General features: G+C 42.9%; 1 pseudogene; it reads left to right on the forward strand.

Annotated features, from left to right (window-relative positions):
• The first annotated feature begins 2,731 nt into the window (after positions 1-2,731).
• On the forward strand, positions 2,732-18,003 carry LOC125166505 (actin-related protein 2/3 complex subunit 2-like; annotated as a pseudogene).
• Positions 18,004-19,982: the final 1,979 nt, after the last annotated feature.

A 19,982-nucleotide genomic window follows, 5' to 3' on the forward strand; every position in this document is an offset into this window, starting at 1 on the left:
TATACTTAATACTACCGAATTGTGCCCTTAAAAATGGTTACAATAGTAAATTTTTTTTAAATGTTTATTCACTTTTTTGAGAGACAGAGACAGAGTGTGAGCAGGGCAGGGGCAGAAGGAGAGGGAGACACAGAATCTGAAGCAGGCTTCAGGCTCTGAGCTGTCAGCACAGAGCCCGATGAGGGGCTCGAACTCACAAACCACGAGATCATGACCTGAGCCCAAGTCGGACGCTCAACCCGCCAAGCCACCCAGGCACCCCTATGCAACAATAGTAAATTTTATATTCTATGATTTTACCACAGTTAAACACACACACACACAAATTAAAGATAAAGCTGTTGCCTCAGAAAGTGGATGAAAATCCAGCAGAGGGCTTGGTGTTCCTGTGATCCAGGAACCCTCACCCCTGCCCACCCCATGCTGGCAGCCGGCCAAATGTGGGTGGTGAATATTAACCCCACTGGTGAAACTGAAGCCGCTGCAAGGCCTTTTAAACAGTGGCTTGACCAGCAAAGATGCTACATGACTTCATCCTTGTAATAGCGGCTGACTTAACCCGTGCTGAGAATGTGGGATATCTGTGTCTGTGTCTCAGACTTCAGACCCATTTCTCCTGAGACTCTCCTGGTCTATGGTTTGCTTTCCTGCGTTTCATTTCCTGTTCTGCAAAAAGCACATCTGCAGATGACCTACAGTGAGAACGTTGTGTACCTTCAGGTGACTCCCCATCCTTTGCCCATAGCAACATCCACTTGCTCAACCGAACTGCTTCAGAATACAACGATCTAACATCGGTATGTTTGGTCATGAATAACATCACCATTTATAGGATAGGATCATTGTTTAGCTAGAGATGCCATGACTGTAGTCCAATTCGTTTCGTGTTTTTTTTTCTTCCTACGTATATCAGGTGATGAGCTGAACTGTGTCTCCCCAAAATTCATGTCTTGGAAACCCCAACCCCCAGTACCTTAGAATATGACTGGATTTGGAGACAGTTTTTGGAGAGGTAATTAATTTAAAATGAAGTCATGAAAATAATTTAAAGTTAATTCCAATATGACTTGTGTCTCTATAAGAAGAGGGAATTCAGACACAGACACACAGAGAGGAAAGACCATATGAAAACAGAGGGAGAAAATGGCCATCTGTAAGCCAACAAGAGAGGCCTCGGAAGAAGCCAGGCCGGCCAATACAGTGGTCCTTCCTTCTCTGCAGGCAATACGTTCCAAGACCCCTATTGGATGCCTGTAACAATGGATAGTACTGAACCTTATACGTACTGTTTTTTCCTATACAGACATACCTATGATAGATTTCAATTTATAATCTAGGCATGGTAAGAGATTAACAATAACTAATAACAAAATAGAATAATTATAACAACATGCTGCAATAAAAAATGAATATGGTCTCTCTCTCAAAACATCTTCTTGTGCCGTACTCACCTTTCTTCTTTTTGTGAGGGTGTGAGATGATAAAATGCCTCCTCTGGCTGGTGAGATGGGGTGAGGTGAATGATGTAGGCACCCTTGTAGTTTAGAGCGACCACGAACCTGACAGTAGAGGGTCATCTGCTTCTGAGGTTCGTCTCCGGTAACCAAAACCACAGAAAGCGAAACCATGGGCAAGGGGGGACTACTGTCCGGTGATCTCGAATGTCTGGCCTTCAGAATTGTGAGAAAATAAATTTCTGTTGTTGAAACCACCCAGTCTGCGATACCCTGCTATAGCAGCCCTAGCAAAGAAATACAAGTGAACAATTGAATCGCCCCAGGAATGAGCAATGATTCCGCTCAGAGAAAACAAATACTTTCCCGGAGAAGCAGGAAACAAAATCTGCTGAGAATTAGCTCTGGCCACACATACGCACAAATTTACTTTATGAAAACGAATACTTCCTTTTCAGACGATAACATCTGTTCTTCAAGTTGTTTAACAATTTTCTTGCAGACCCGTGTGCACTACTTTAAATATGTTTAATTAAAGGGGTGGGGTGTGGGGGAGAGCAGGAAGGACCCCCCCGCCCCCCGCCCCAGAACACTGGGGAGAGGGTTTGCTCTAGCTGAAGCCTTCTGGGCCTCGGCCTTGGCCAGTGGCCTCCTAAGCCCATGACATGGGGCTTCTGGAATCTTTCATGGGATTCAAAGTGTTGTTCACTGCTCTGAACTCAATTCATCGCCACCCTTTATTCTCCCTTCCATTTCATGGTGTTTTCCACTCCCAACCCCCTAATCAGCATGTGCGTGCACGTGCACATGGAGGCTTACATCACTATCGAGGTTTTGCAAAGGGAAAGGCTGTATTGCTAAAGGCTCCAAAACACACCTGCTCCAAAAGCACAGGGAGAGAAATGATGATGGCATGCCTTCCTGGAATAGCAGATTTTTTCCCTGTGAAACTCAATGCACGGAAGTGATGTTCAAGGCCCTCGTTAACTTCGAAATATTATGTTTCTGCATATAACTATGGGAATATTTGTTTTGCTTTGCTCTCTTCCTCACTGGTACACAGTGAGAACCAACCAGGAGGATGGATGGCAGGTCAGGAACCAGGAGACACTCTCACTGGTATGGTTGGGAAGGGAGAGGGGCACTGATGCCCCAAGCCAATCTGCCGGCTGCCAGTCCTGAGCTGCAAGGCTGTAGGGCAGTGAGGGCAGTGCACACGTGGCTGCCCTCCTTGAACTTGTGCATCCTTGAACTTGCACAGGAGGCTTTCCTTAGTGATGGGGGGCGTGGCCACACCAGACTGGCCTGGTCAGGTTCTCTGTGGTGTGTCCGCTCCTGCTGAGGTGGCAGATGGAGTGGCCAAGAAGTAAGCTGTCCTAATGGTTTCTTTATACACACGTTTAGACCCAGGTAAAAGCCTGCATACTGAACAGGGTATAAAATGGCTGATTTTCTTTCCAGATAGAGCAGCTCTTGGCTACAGTTTCCTCAGCTGAGCTGAAAAGGGAGCAGGAAGCCTGAGGATTTATTTTGGAATGCGCACACACACTCACGGCTCTAATTTATTTATACATACGCAAGCTTTGTGACATATCTCTGAAGACACTCGAGTCCTCAGGCTTGGAGCTGAAAGACAAGCCTATTTGAGTGTAAACCCTTTGGTTTTTCACAGAATAAGAGCCTTTCAATTTGACTTCATTGATCAAAAAGCCAAACTATTATGGGGCACCTGGGTGGTTCAGTCAGTTAAGCCTCTGCCTTTGGCTCAGGTCATGATCTCACAGCCTGTGAGTTCAAGCCCCACATCAGGCTCTAGGCTGATAGCTCAGAGCCCAGAGCCTGTTTCAGATTCTGTGTCTTCCTCTCTTTCTGCCCTTCCCCTGCTCATGGTCTCTTTTGCTCTCAAAAATAAATAAAACATAATTTTTTTAAAAAAAAGCCAAACTCTTATTAAATAGAGAATGTAGATAATTTAAACCAGAAAGCAAAAGAATCTAGAATTGCTAAATGTTAATATATGTGAATCACTTTGTTAAGAAAAAAAAAATCGCTGATAAAAAACCGGAGAATTGGTATCATCAAAGTCATTGAGATCTGCTGGAACGCAGAATGTCTGTGAATTAAAACAGGTGACATCCTGGGATCTCCAAGACATGTTTCAGCTTCACCAAAACACACCCAATAAAAACAAACAGGTCACTTGTTTAGTCAGCTTGGGTCCGGGACAGTTTTGGCTATTCATACAGATACGATAGGAGGTCTGAAGCTTACATGGCCAACACTGAATTAACCACATGAAGTGACCCTGTGAAGGTGGCTGTGCCCCTACGTCAGCTGGCAAAGTGGTACAGCGTCCAGTGATGGCACACAGCACATTGTCAGTGTGGATGCGGGACAGCACTGCCTCTAGGACGTGTCACCTCGCTGAGGTGGCTTGTCACCCAGGGAGTTGGAAAAGTCAGAGAAGCTTAACTCCGGGGCCTCCGGATCTTATGTGTAAAATGAGATTGGAACAGATGGGTATTTCCTAAATGATGAGCCATAAAAAATGGATTCGAGGGTTGGGGAGGCAAGATGGCGGCTTAGGAGGACGCTGGGCTCACCGCACGTCCTGCTGATCACTTAGATTCCATCTACATCTGCCTAAATAACCCAGAAAACCGCCAGAGGATTAGCAGAACGGAGTCGCCGGAGCCAAACGCAGACGAGAGGCCCACGGAAGAGGGTAGGAAGGGCGGCGAGGCGGTGCGCGCTCCACGGACTGGCGGGAGGGAGCCGGGGCGGAGGGGCGGCTCGCCGGCCAAGCACAGCCACCGAGTCTGGCTTGCAAAAGCGGAGGGGCCTGACGGACTGTGTTCCCACAACAAGCGCGACTTAGCGTCTGGGAGGTCATAAGTTAACAGCTCTGCTCGGAAAGCGGGAAGGCTGGAGGACAAAGGGAGGGAGAGCTGCTGAGCCCCCTGACAACAGAGCTCAGTTTGGTGGGGAACAAAGGCGCTCGCCAGCGCCATCTCCCCCGCCCATCCCCCAGCCGAAATCCCAAAGAGAACCTGTTCCTGCCGGGGAACTTGCTCGCTCCGCGCAAACACCCAACTCTGCGATTCGGCGGAGCCAAACCTCCGGCAGCGGATCTGACTCCCTCCCGCTGCCACAGGGCCCCTCCTGAAGTGGATCACCTAAGGAGAAGCGATCTAAGCCTGCCCCTCCTGCCCCCGAGCACCTTGCCTACCCACCCCAGCTAATACGCCAGATCCCCAGCATCACAAGCCTGGCACGGTGCAAGTAGCCCAGACGAGCCACACCACCCCACAGTGAATCCCGCCCCTAGGAGAGGGGAAGAGAAGGCACACACCAGTCTGACCCTGGCCCCAGCGGTGGGCTGGGGACAGACATCAGGTCTGACTGCGGCCCCGCCCACCAACTCCAGTTATACACTACAGCACAGGGGAAGTGCCCTGCAGGTCCGCACCACTCCAGGGACTATCCAAAATGACCAAGCGGAAGAACTCCCCTCAGAAGAATCTCCAGGAAATAACAACAGCTAATGAGCTGATCAAAAAGGATTTAAATAATATAACAGAAAGTGAATTTAGAATAATAGTCATAAAATTAATCGCTGGGCTTGAAAACAGTATACAGGACAGCAGAGAATCTCTTGCTACAGAGATCAAGGGACTAAGGAACAGTCACGAGGAGCTGAAAAACGCTTTAAACGAAATGCATAACAAAATGGAAACCACCACAGCTCGGCTTGAAGAGGCAGAGGAGAGAATAGGTGAACTAGAAGATAAAGTTATGGAAAAAGAGGAAGCTGAGAAAAAGAGAGATAAAAAAATCCAGGAGTATGAGGGGAAAATTAGAGAATTAAGTGATACACTAAAAAGAAATAATATATGCATAATTGGTATCCCAGAGGAGGAAGAGAGAGGGAAAGGTGCTGAAGGGGTACTTGAAGAAATAATAGCTGAGAACTTCCCTGAACTGGGGAAGGAAAAAGGCATTGAAATCCAAGAGGCACAGAGAACTCCCTTCAGACGTAACTTGAATCGATCTTCTGCACGACATATCATAGTGAAACTGGCAAAATACAAGGATAAAGAGAAAATTCTGAAAGCAGCAAGGGGTAAACGTGCCCTCACATATAAAGGGAGACCTATAAGACTCGTGACTGATCTCTCTTTTGAAACTTGGCAGGCCAGAAAGAATTGGCATGAGATTTTCAGGGTGCTAGACAGAAAAAATATGCAGCCGAGAATCCTTTATCCAGCAAGTCTGTCATTTAGAATAGAAGGAGAGATAAAGGTCTTCCCAAACAAACAAAAACTGAAGGAATTTGTCACCACTAAACCAGCCCTACAAGAGATCCTAAGGGGGACCCTGTGAGACAAAGTCCCAGAGACATCACTACAAGCATAAAACATACAGACATCACAATGACTCTAAACCCGTATCTTTCTATAATAACACTGAATGTAAATGGATTAAATGCGCCAACCAAAAGACATAGGGTATCAGAATGGATAAAAAAACAAGACCCATCTATTTGCTGTCTACAAGAGACTCATTTTAGACCTGAGGACACCTTTAGATTGAGAGTGAGGGGATGGAGAACTATTTATCATGCGACTGGAAGCCAAAAGAAAGCTGGAGTAGCCATACTTATATCAGACAAACTAGACTTTAAATTAAAGGCTGTAACAAGAGATGAAGAAGGACATTATATAATAGTTACAGGGTCTATCCATCAGGAAGAGCTAACAATTATAAATGTCTATGCACCGAATACCGGAGCCCCCAAATATATAAAACAATTACTCATAAACATAAGCAACCTTATTGATAAGAATGTGGTAATTGCAGGGGACTTTAATACACCACTTACAGAAATGGATAGATCATCTAGACACACGGTCAATAAAGAAACAAGGGCCCTGAATGAGACATTGGATCAGATGGACTTGACAGATATATTTAGAACTCTGCATCCCAAAGCAACAGACTATACTTTCTTCTCGAGTGCACATGGAACATTCTCCAAGATAGATCATATACTGGGTCACAAAACAGCCCTTCATAAGTTTACAAGAATTGAAATTATACCATGCTTACTTTCAGACCACAATGCTATGAAGCTTGAAATCAACCACAGAAAAAAGTCTGGAAAGCCTCCAAAAGCATGGAGGTTAAAGAACACCCTACTAACGAATGAGTGGGTCAACCAGGCAATTAGAGAAGAAATTAAAAAATATATGGAAACAAATGAAAATGAAAATACAACAATCCAAACGCTTTGGGACGCAGCAAAGGCAGTCCTGAGAGGAAAATACATTGCAATCCAGGCCTATCTCAAGAAACAAGAAAAATCCCAAATACGAAATCTAACAGCACACCTAAAGGAACTAGAAGCAGAACAGCAAAGGCAGCCTAAGCCCAGCAGAAGAAGAGAAATAATAAAGATCAGGGCAGAAATAAACAATATAGAAACTAAAAAAACTGTAGAGCAGATCAACGAAACCAAGAGTTGGTTTTTTGAAAAAATAAACAAAATTGACAAACCTCTAGCCAGGCTTCTCAAAAAGAAAAGGGAGATGACCCAAATAGATAAAATCATGAATGAAAATGGAATTATTACAACCAATCCCTCAGAGATACAAACAATTATCAGGGAATACTATGAAAAATTATATGCCAACAAACTGGACAACCTGGAAGAAATGGACAAATTCCTGAACAACCACACTCTTCCAAAACTCAATCAGGAGGAAATAGAAAGCTTGAACAGACCCATAACCAGCGAAGAAATTGAATCGGTTATCAAAAATCTCCCAACAAATAAGAGTCCAGGACCAGATGGCTTCCCAGGGGAGTTCTACCAGACGTTTAAAGCAGAGATAATACCTATCCTTCTCAAGCTATTCCAAGAAATAGAAAGGGAAGGAAAACTTCCAGACTCATTCTATGAAGCCAGTATTACTTTGATTCCTAAACCAGACAGAGACCCAGTAAAAAAAGAGAACTACAGGCCAATATCCCTGATGAATATGGATGCAAAAATTCTCAATAAGGTACTAGCAAATCGAATTCAACGGCATATAAAAAGAATTATTCACCATGATCAAGTGGGATTCATTCCTGGGATGCAGGGCTGGTTCAACATTCGCAAATCAATCAACGTGATACATCACATTAACAAAAAAAAAGAGAAGAACCATATGATCCTGTCAATCGATGCAGAAAAGGCCTTCGACAAAATCCAGCACCCTTTCTTAATAAAAACCCTTGAGAAAGTCGGGATAGAAGGAACATACTTAAAGATCATAAAAGCCATTTATGAAAAGCCCACAGCTAACATCATCCTCAACGGGGAAAAACTGAGAGCTTTTTCCCTGAGATCAGGAACACGACAAGGATGCCCACTCTCACCGCTGCTGTTTAACATAGTGCTGGAAGTTCTAGCATCAGCAATCAGACAACAAAAGGAAATCAAAGGCATCAAAATTGGCAAAGATGAAGTCAAGCTTTCGCTTTTTGCAGATGACATGATATTATACATGGAAAATCCGATAGACTCCACCAAAAGTCTGCTAGAACTGATACAGGAATTCAGCAAAGTTGCAGGATACAAAATCAATGTACAGAAATCAGTTGCATTCTTATACACTAACAATGAAGCAACAGAAAGACAAATAAAGAAACTGATCCCATTCACAATTGCACCAAGAAGCATAAAATACCTAGGAATAAATCTAACCAAAGATGTAAAGGATCTGTATGCTGAAAATTATAGAAAGCTTATGAAGGAAATTGAAGAAGATTTAAAGAAATGGAAAGACATTCCCTGCTCATGGATTGGAAAAATAAATATTGTCAAAATGTCAATACTACCCAAAGCTATCTACACATTCAATGCAATCCCAATCAAAATTGCACCAGCATTCTTCTCGAAACTAGAACAAGCAATCCTAAAATTCATATGGAACCACAAAAGGCCCCGAATAGCCAAAGGAATTTTGAAGAAGAAGACCAAAGCAGGAGGCATCACAATCCCAGACTTTAGCCTCTACTACAAAGCTGTCATCATCAAGACAGCATGGTATTGGCACCAAAACAGACACATAGACCAATGGAATAGAATAGAAACCCCAGAACTAGACCCACAAACGTATGGCCAACTCATCTTTGACAAAGCAGGAAAGAACATCCAATGGAAAAAAGACAGCCTCTTTAACAAATGGTGCTGGGAGAACTGGACAGCAACATGCAGAAGGTTGAAACTAGACCACTTTCTCACACCATTCACAAAAATAAACTCAAAATGGATAAAGGACCTAAATGTGAGACAGGAAACCATCAAAACCTTAGAGGAGAAAGCAGGAAAAGACCTCTCTGACCTCAGCCGTAGCAATCTCTTACTCGACACATCCCCAAAGGCAAGGGAATTAAAAGCAAAAGTGAATTACTGGGACCTTATGAAGATAAAAAGCTTCTGCACAGCCAAGGAAACAACCAACAAAACTAAAAGGCAACCAACGGAATGGGAAAAGATATTCGCAAATGACATATCGGACAAAGGGCTAGTATCCAAAATCTATAAAGAGCTCACCAAACTCCACACCCGAAAAACAAATAACCCAGTAAAGAAATGGGCAGAAAAGATGAATAGACACTTCTCTAAAGAAGACATCCGGATGGCCAACAGGCACATGAAAAGATGTTCAGCGTCGCTCCTTATCAGGGAAATACAAATCAAAACCACACTCAGGTATCACCTCACGCCAGTCAGAGTGGCCAAAATGAACAAATCCGGAGACTATAGATGCTGGAGAGGATGTGGAGAAACGGGAACCCTTTTGCACTGTTGGTGGGAATGCAAATTGGTGCAGCCGCTCTGGAAAGCAGTGTGGAGGTTCCTCAGAAAATTAAAAATAGACCTACCCTATGACCCAGCAATAGCACTGCTAGGAATTTATCCAAGGGATACAGGAGCGCTGATGCATAGGGCCACGTGTACCCCAATGTTCATAGCAGCACTCTCAACAATAGCCAAATTATGGAAAGAGCCTAAATGTCCATCAACTGATGAATGGATAAAGAAATTGTGGTTTATATACACAATGGAATATTACGTGGCAATGAGAAAAAATGAAATATGGCCTTTCGTAGCAACGTGGATGGAACTGGAGAGTGTGATGCTGAGTGAAATAAGCCATACAGAGAAAGACAGATACCATATGGTTTCACTCTTATGTGGATCCTGAGAAACTTCACAGGAACCCATGGGGGAGGGGAAGGAAAAAAAAAAAAAAAAGAGGTTAGAATGGGAGAGAGCCAAAGCATAAGAGACTTAAAAACTGAGAACAAACTGAGGGTTGATGGGGGGTGGGAGGGAGAAGAGGGTGGGTGATGGGTATTGAGGAGGGCACCTTTTGGGATGAGCACTGGGTGTTGTATGGAAACCAATTTGTCAATAAATTTCATAAAAAAAATAAAAAAATAAAAAAAAAAATGGATTCGAATATGGATAAGTTTAGAGAAGCCTGGGCTTAGTAAATTAAATAGGATTCTTTATTTAATATATTTAAATTTGTTTAATACATTGAATCTTATTTCTTAGACTTCATATAATAACAATACTATACATCCTCCTGAAAAGGGGATAATAAGTTATGTTTTCCAAGGTGCTTGGACACAGAATTCTTGGAGAAATGCTGAACTAGCAGGTCTAATTTTCCATAATTCCAGGGAAAGAGTGAGGCCATGAGATACAGCGGTGGGGAAAGAGACACTTGGCTTCTGCTTCCAGAGTCCCCTTCATGACCTCACAAGAACGGGGAAGCTGGAAGGGCCCCTGGGAGTCCTTGTGACAACGTCAGGAGTTCTAATTTTGCACAAGCAAATGACATCAGCCCTTTCTAATTAAGGTGAAATATGTTTAAGTAGAGCACATAATGACCTGTGATGTGATGGTTTAGTTGCTGAAAAGTTAACTCAGCCCTTCAGAATTCTGGAGCCACCAATAATGCATCCCTTAATTCCAGTCCTGTTCTTTGTATCACGTTAAGATGCCAATGCCCCAGGGGCGCCTGGGTGGCGCAGTCGGTTAAGCGTCCGACTTCAGCCATGTCACGATCTCGCGGTCCGTGACTTCAAGCCCGGCGTCAGGCTCTGGGCTGATGGCTCAGAGCCTGGAGCCTATTTCCGATTCTGTGTCTCCCTCTCTCTCTGACCCTCCCCCGTTCATGCTCTGTCTCTCTCTGTCCCAAAAATAAATAAACGTTGAAAAAAAAAATTAAAAAAAAAAAAAGATGCCAATGCCCTGGGAGAGAGACTCTTAAACCTAATATATCATTAATGTGTATGAGGCTGAAGCTGTCAGATCTTTTCCTGAGGGAAGATTTTGATTAAAAAAAAAGGAAAGAAAGAAAATATGAAAAACATGAATATTGACTGGCATAGAGAGGAAAAAGGAGAAAAGAGGGATTGTAGAAATAACATAAGAGAGTCTCAGATTTTATTCTGTTGCATTGTCTCAGGTTGGCTTTCTGAGAAGCAGAGCCTCAGACAGGATTCTTGTGGAAGACGTTTGTTGATGGAATCCTCTCCAGAGAGAGAAAGTTGCAAGAGCAAGATATCTGACAAAAAGGAAAGCTAAGTCAAGACGAGCTATGGCCTGGCTTCAGCCAGGCCCCACAGGGGACACGCTGACTACAGCTGTCCCACAGAGTTTGTCATGCCCCGAGGAGAGGCCAGCCTTTTGAACCTCTGTGGGCAGTCACTGGGTGCCAACTGTTCTACCGTCCATCCCTGGGGCAGGGCATGACCTCCCAGGCAGGAGACTCTCACACAGCTGAAGGCTCAGCCTTTGTGACAGGGGAAGGTGTGAACCATCAGAGGCCAACACTCACACCAGCTGGGGCATGGTCGCCTCAGCCAGATGACAGGATCCAGGGGGGCACCGGCTGCACCCATGACCCACCCGTTCAGAATCGGTCTGGTTTGCCTTGACAAAAGTTCAGGTGACTGGAATAGCTTATAAGATTCCTCATGTTCCTACACACCTTGGAGTCCTAAATGTTGACAAGAGGCTTCTCCACTGACGAGAGTTTGACATTTCCTTGGGGAGAAATTAACCACACTCCAAGCTCTTCTCTCAGTTCCAGAAATTATTATTTTTTTAAGTTTATTTATTTATTTAGAACAAGTTGAGGAGGGGACGAGGGGGTGGGGGACAGCGGATCTGAAGCAGACTCTGTGCTGACAGCAGAGAGCCCCATGTGGGGCCAGAACTCATGAACTGTGAGATCATACCCTGAGCTGAAGTCAGATGCTTACTGAGCCACCCAGGTGCCCCTAGGTGTCCTCGTTTCCAGAAATTATAAAGAGTTAAAGGAATTCTGGTGATTTCCTGTCTGTCTGGATTATTATTTTTTTCTTTCTTTTAAAAGGATTTTTTAAAGGCCACCTGACATGCTCATATCCTTTTGAGCAATACTAAAGTTCTATATTGAAAAAAAAAATAGGTGTGACAGGGGAGGATCTATCTTTTGAAAAGAAATGGCTGGCTTCATAGCATTAATTTTTTTCTTACAAATCTGCCTGAAAGAGAGAATGAAAGAAAACGTGTCTTTTAGGTTCTTTACCATAAAGCAATTCTAGACCAATTTCAAGGAGATTTCAAGGTAATCCTCAGCAGTTCTTCGTGTAAAGTAAGAGTAGTGTGCTTCTTATTATAAAGGTAATTTGATTTCCCTGATAATTATTAGTTAGCTAGTAAGTCTTTTCTAGGGTGTGCCTTGGAGCACAGAAGCTTAGATTTTCTCTTTCAGAAAGCCTCCGGTTCTCTTTTTTACGGGTTCGTCGAATGAGTGGGGCGGGGGGTGGGAGGGTACAATTCTGCTTAATCCAATGCCCTGTCTCTGCTGGTGTTTGGCAGCTCATGTATGTGACCTCAGCATCCTGTGTATTTTCTAAAGTGGCGTTTCTAGTCCTTTTGGAAATTCATCAGGGAAAGGTCCATGAACATTTCTAGAGTATCTTGTAAAAAACTGTATGCTTCTGGAATCCCAAGCATAAAGGCCAGGAATCGTAACAAAGTCTAGGTCAGTAGGAAGACAAAGAACACTCCTCGTGTGCTTCTGTTAAGAGGATTTGTCCCTCACCTTCATCAGATCACATGATCTGTTTTATTCTCCAAGGGCCTTGCACAAAAGGCACACTTAAAGTAAACTACAAAATTCCACATCTAACTGCCTGCTGGTCAGACTATATTCCTTTTGATGGGGTGCATGTGGTGGCGGGGCGGGGGCGGGGTGCAGTCAGGGGACAGGATGATCTTTCCCTTCCCAAAATCTATGCTTTTAATTTTCCAGGCTTTGGCTCTATATTCATATTCAGCCCTTGGATTTCCAAAAATAATACTCTTCCCGGCCCCCTTCCCCAACCCAAACCCTCTTATTTTCTTTCTGAAAAAAGCCTGGCTTGTGTAAATAAAACATTGCCAAGGCTTTGCTTCTAAGCAATTTGGTCTGCTCTGAATTTACAAAATCCATGCAGCAATTCATTTGACTTCAGGCTCCCTCCCCTGGAAAGCAGTGTATATCTGAGTATTCTTGTGAAAGCCAAAACACAGCTTGAATTCTGGAGATGTGCAAGGAAGGACAAGGAAGAGCAGCTACCTACTCTAGCCAAACACTGGTCCCAGTACATCAGTACCTGTTTGTAGAATTAAATCGAATTAAATCGACGTAGCTAGAGGTTTCCAGCAGGTATGGGGAACCAAGCCATCCTCACCAGCTGGCAGCACATCCAGGCCTTCCTGGAGGACTACACAGCAAGCACAGTGACTCATCCTTTGTCCTTCTCACGCATCAGAGAGAAAACAGAGGTCCTCAGATAAAATTGCCGTCAATCCCTGCCCACTCCCAAACTAACCCCAGTTGGTGCCCAGTTATTCCCCCTCCTGACTCAAAACAGGAATCACTCCTATTTCCATCTAATGCTGATTCTGGAGAATGTCTAATTGTCTGTTAGGACATGAAGTAAGTGACTCCGTTTCTCTGACTCCTTGGCTGATTCAACATCTGTCACATCTGTCACTCAACCTTTGTGCTCCTCTGTTTTTGGCTCTGCTTTCCCGGTTCTGTGTCTCTAGACACATGTCTGTCTCCCACTGGACTGTAAGCTGCTCAAGCGTGGAGACTGTGCCTTATTTGTGCTTACCTTCAGAACTTACCATACTGCTTGCGTGTGATTGCACTCCTTACAGGGCTGTAGAATGTCACATGCTTTGAGGAAATTAATATGGGAACATTGCATAAAGTAGGTTGAAGAATGAAAAAAATATGTTGATGGGGATAACCGTGAGAAAACTATTGTAATCATTTAGTTGCTAGGCAAAGAGCAATGGACTATCCAATTGTGGCAAGGAGAAGGACTGTGCACAGGCTCGTAAGGAGGAAATTGGAATCAGAGAAGATTCCTGGTTTGCAAGCCATTGTCAGATCTTTACAGGGGCACCTGGGTGGCTCTGTCGGTTGAGCGCCTGACTCTTGATTTTGGCTCAGGTCCTGATCTCCCAGCTCATGAGACGGAGCCCTGTGTCAGGCTCCATGCTGATAGCACAGACCCTGCTTGGGATTCTCTCTCCTCCTCTCTGTGCCCCTCCCCCTGTTCATGCTCTCTCTCAAAATAAATAAACATTAAAAATAAATAAAAATCTTTATAATATTCATTCATTCTTTAAGTATGCAGTGCCCCTTCTCATGCCAGGCCCTAATTCTAAGGCCTGGAGATACAGAGATAAAACAAAATAAGAATATAAACTCAGAAGAATCAGATTTAAGTACTGCAGTCAATTGTTTTAAGCTTGCCAAGTTTGACAGGTATTGGCAGTTGGAAATCTAGGACTGGAGCTTTGGAGAGAGTTCAGATATTGAGATAAATACTTAGGAAAATATTATGCAAAGGGAACAGTTACTTTAGGATTCCCAAGGGTAATTATTGCAGGAAGGATTAAGAAAAAGATATAGTCTTGTGAGATCTTTGAAATATATATTTGGAAACATAAAGAAAACATCCTACGAACACTTAAGCAAGAGAAACAGAGGCTACCTCTTTTGAGGAAACACCAGTTAAGACACATTAAGGCAGAAGCTGAGCTAGTCATCAGGACTAGTAACACATATTCTGGTCTTCCCTTCCTTCTGGAAACATGATAGGATTATCTGTCCTTAATCCTCTTTGAATTAGGTGAGACAGTATGACTTGCACCCTGAGCGTACTGTGCCTGACTCCCAGCTGGAAACTTTAAGAGACAGAACACAGTTTGCCAAGTGTCCTTCTCTCCTATGTCCTCATTAAAGAATATATTTAGATGAAGCCATCTATTAGGCTGGATCCCTGAATGACCACGTGAGCAAAGCCACTTTACTGATCCGTGCTGTACTTGTAGCATGAGTGAAAAATAAACCTTTGTTGTGTTAAGCCACTTAGCTTTAAGGGTTGTTTGTTACTGCAGCATTACCCAAGTGATCCTGACTGATACATAGGCTAAACTGCTATAATTAAGAACTCAAAAATCTGTATGCCACATAGTCCTTCATGGTCACAGGTTCCTTCCGTTTTATAGCCTTCCCAACATCCTTGTGTGTTTTCTCATTCTCATGGTCAAAAGTTGTTCACCAGCTCCACATTCACACTCCAGCCCCACGAAAGGAATGAAGGGCAATCAACTTATTTTTAAGGAAGTGACATTAAAGTTGCACATATCACTCTTCCACACATTCCATTCATGAAAGCCTGGTCACAGAGCCACACCTAACAGCAGGGGTGGCTGGTAAAAGTAGTAACCAGCAGTTATGCACGCTACTAAATCTGGAGTGAGATCAATTCTTTAAAAAGAAGAAAATGGATGGATACTGGTGGCAATTTACAGTGGCTGCCATAGGGTTCATGGCATGTCCAAGGAGCTAACATAAACGTAGTATAGCTATGGCTGGAGAATATAGTGAGATAGAGAGGGTGGCTCAAGGAGAGGTGGCAGGAAAAAAAAAAAAAGAAGAGATGGCAGAAATAAGTGAGGTCAAGATCAAGGAGGGCCTTCCAAGATTTATTTAAAAGTAATGGAAATCCATTGAAGAGTTTTAAGTGTGGGAGCAACACAGATTTGCATTTTAGAAGATTCTTCTGTTTGCAGGAGGGAGGATAGATTGAAAAAGACCAATTAGGCAGCTTTTGGAGGATCTAAGTAAGTAAGAGCTGGTAGTCACTTAACTCCATAGCAGAAGCTCTGGGAACAGGGAGAGGAAGATGAATTCCATTGTTATGTAGAATCCAGAATCAAGAATACTGAAAAGTGTGGTGACAGCTATGAGGGCTGAGGGAAACCAGAGGGTTAAATATCTTCCCAGATTTTCTGGCTTTAGGATTGAAGTGGATAGTGCTATCAAATCCTGGAGGGAAAATTCTGGCAGAGAATCAGGTTCACTGGGAAAGAAACAAGAGTCATTTTGATCACATTGTGTTTAAAGTGCCTGTGGGATGTCCAAATGGAGATATTTGGCAGTTAGTTTTATGTCTATGGTCTTGAGTACAGGTGAGGGATCTAGGATAGATCTGAAGGATTGGGAATTGTTAACGTATGGATGATAATTAAGTCCAAGGAACTGGTCAAAATGGCCTGGAGAAAGTGGGTTGGGGAAGAAAAGGGGAGCTCTGAAGAGCATCAACATTTGAGGAATGGGAAGAGAGGGAGGAGCCTAACATCATAATTGAGAAGAAAGTGCCAGAGGGAAGACAGAAGAATCAGGAGATACATGGCTTCATGGATGCTGCAGGAAGCAAGACTTTCAAGGAGAAAGTGAGCAAAAGTCTAAAATGTAATTAGAAATAAAGCAAAACAAGACCAGAAAACAGGTTTAGATATAGTCCAAACAGTACAAGGCAGAAAGCAAATGAAACTTCAAATCATTTAAAAAAAAAAAAAAGAAGAAACATGCAATAAAACGATTGAGGTGAGATCAAATAGAACAGCTATGTCATAAAAGGAAAAGGGCAAAGCAAAGATTTTCAGATTATTTTTTAAATTTTTTTTTTCAATGTTTATTTATTTTTGGGACAGAGAGAGACAGAGCATGAACGGGGGAAGGGCAGAGAGAGAGGGAGACACAGAATCGGAAACAGGCTCCAGGCTCTGAGCCATCAGCCCAGAGCCTGACGCCGGGCTCGAACTCACGGACCGCGAGATCGTGACCTGGCTGAAGTCGGACGCTTAACCGACTGCGCCACCCAGGCGCCCCTATTTTTTAAATCAAAATTCAACTATGTGCTGCTTACGTGATGCTTGACAGAAAACACGATATCACTAACAGTTTTTGATGGAATAAGCAAATACCACTGAGAGAATCTGAATACTATGATTAATAAATACTACAGAATGGCTAATTCCACAAAAAAGCCATTCCAGGTTCAGGAAATCATACAATGATTAAATCTGAAAGCCTGAAAGATGAAAAATGTTCTTAAAACATCATCAGGGTAAAAACTCAAAAGCACTTAAAAGCAACAACAACAATAAATCACTCAGCATAGGTGGGTGAGGTGGCAGTGGTGGTGGCTAGGTGGCTGGGCAGGCGGGTTCAGGCGTTGGGGCCAACTGCTGCCAGGATCCTGCTGGAGGCAAACAAGTGCATCATTGAGGAGATGCTGGCACTCAATTTCGAGAATGCAGCCCCTCACAGCAAACCAGAAGCAGCAGTCACATGTGCAGATTTCGATGGAGTCCGCTATCGTATTTCAAATCCTAATGGAGACAAAACAAAAGTGATGGTCAGTATTTCTTTGAAATTCAGCAAGGAATCGAGGCACATAGTGCTGATGAGTTATTAGAGTGTATGGGAGCTTCTTGGTAAATCCTGAGTCAGGATACAATATCTTTTTTGCTATTGTGACTTTGGAAATCTGTCGGCATCCAAGATTCCACTGTGGATCAGGTTGGCATGTTGAAATGAAATTGTTTTGCCTCTGTCTTTGAGAAATACTTCCAGTTCCAAGAAGAGGATAAAGAAGGAGAGAACAGGGCAGTTATCCATGTAGGGATGATGAGACCATGTATGCCGAGTCTTAAAAAGACAGAGTCACAGTCGTCTTCAGCATAGTGCTTAAGGATGTTGATGATGTGGCCATTGGAAAAGTGTTCATGCGGGACTTCGAAGAAGGAGGCAGAGCCAGCCATACAGCCCTACAGGTCCTCTTTAGCCACAGGGAACCTCCTCTCGAGCTGAAAGACAGATGCTATCATGGGTGACAACACTGGCTATCTTCGCTTCATGCTGTTCCCTCACTACACCAATGCCAGTCTTAAGACAACACCATGTTCTGGGTGATTCCCACGTTCTGGGACTATTTGCACTACCACATCAAGGACTTTCAGGCCCATATTCACACAAGTATGCAGGCAAACACATTCCTCAAGGTGCTAAGTCATGCATGCCCAGGTGCCAAGAAAAAAGAAGTGAAAACAATCACTGGGAAGAGGTTTTCATCCAGCTAACTCTTGGGAACAGGATGAGGAAGTGGCTGGCAACTGAAGGCTGGAACACTTGCTACCAGATAATGTAGCTTTAAATGTTTCATCTCTTCGGGTTCTTAAGGGATTCTCCATTTTGGTTCCATTTTGTACATGTTTGGAAAATAATCTGCAGAAACAAGCTGCACTTGCAAGGAATTCGTAGTTCTCAGGAATTAAAAAAGGAAAAAGAAAAGGTGTGTGGGGGGGGCATGTGAGTGGCTCAGTTGATTAAGCATCTGACTCTTGATTTCAGCTCAGATCATGATCTCGTGGTTCATGAAATCAAACCCCAAGTCGGGCTCTGTGCTGACAGTGTAGAACTTGCTTGGAATTCTGTCCCTCTCTCTCTCTACCCCTCCCACATGTTTTTAGGGGTCATTTTTAATGATCTCTGATGACCAAAACAGCGTTTGGAACATTCTCTGTCCTCCTTCTGACTCTACTTGTGGTGTGTCCATGTTCATTATAATCTCAAAGGAGAAATAAAACTTTGTAAAAAAAAAAAAAAAAGCAAAAACGACAACAAGAAACCAATCTTACTCTGAGCATTTTGGTAACTTTTCTTGTGTGTACTTAGCTATACTTTAAGTAGTTGCTTTGTATGAGATGGTTAAAAAGGCCAAAGATAAAGGTGTTTCTTTTTTCCTTTTTTTGTCAGTGAAGTTGCTGTTTATTTATTTATTTTTCCGGCCTGTTTCATATATGTGTGAAACAGTGTTGTCCAACGATAAACTAGAATTTTATCTTTCTGAATTGTTCTAAAAAAAGCAATTAACTGAAATGAATTATAGATTGAAATGTAAAATGCAAAACTATAAAACTTCTAAGAGGCAACATAGGAGATAATCTAGGTGATCTTGGGCTTGGCAATAATGTTTTAGATACACCACCAAAAGCATAATCCATGAAAGAAAAAATTAATAAGTCAGGTTTTATTAAAATTAAAAGGTTCTGTTCTGTGAAAGGCTAGCTAAGAGAATGAAGTGAATTTCATTGATTTCTCTGATAATATACAATGAATTCTTAAAACTCGATAAAAAGAAAACAAAAATCCAATTAAAAAGTGAAGAGAAGAGGGCATCTGGGTGATTCAGTTGGTTGGTGTCCAACTCTTGATTTTGGCTCAGGTCATGATCTCACAGTTCTTGGGTTCGAGCCCTGCATGTAACACCACACTGAGCCCTACATCAAACCCTGCATTGGGCTCTGTGCTGGCGTTGGCCGTGCAGAGCCTGCTTGGGATTCTCTCTCTCTCTCTCTCTCTCTCGCTCTCGCTCTCACTCTCGCTCTCTCTCTGCCCCTCCCCCACTTGTACTCTCTTTCTCAAAATAAATAGATAAACTTTAAAAAAGAAAGAAAGAAAAATTCAAAATCAATATTAACAGGTCTGTCTCATGTCACTAAAAAATCCCCAACAAAGTACTCTCAGAGGCTAAAATTTAATTAATGTACCTTCTTGTTAGATATTTTTGGTACTTGTAAAATGTACCCTTAGTTAACTGAAAGAGTTGCATTCTCAAAACAATAAAAGTCATTTTCCAAAAATTATAGCTTTTACTTTGGAAACATTGAGCTTTAGCTCTTATTTCTAATAGTACTATAAATAGCAGGGCCAGGCTCTGTTAAGATAATTACTGTTGTGTGACAATGAATCATGTTGCCTGCACATGGAAGAATGCTTATTGTTTTGCTCTTTATGCATTCAGCTCATCAGAAAGTGATTTCAAGTGCTTTAGGTTCAGGGGGCCAGGGAACACTCCTTATAATCCCAGTAAACATTGTTATCAGACCCAGGTGAAGAACGTTCCCACAGGTCCCATACTGATAAGGAGCTAGTTCTCTATTAAAATCAATAACTAGGGTTATATTTGAATTCAAAGAGCTTAGTTCATAACAGTACTTAATACCAGGCCATGGCATCAAAGGCTGAGTAAAGATCAGCAAAAATGAACAAACTTGCT

Source organism: Prionailurus viverrinus, chromosome B2 (genome assembly GCF_022837055.1).
Source record: "Prionailurus viverrinus isolate Anna chromosome B2, UM_Priviv_1.0, whole genome shotgun sequence".
Taxonomy (NCBI): domain Eukaryota; kingdom Metazoa; phylum Chordata; class Mammalia; order Carnivora; family Felidae; genus Prionailurus; species Prionailurus viverrinus.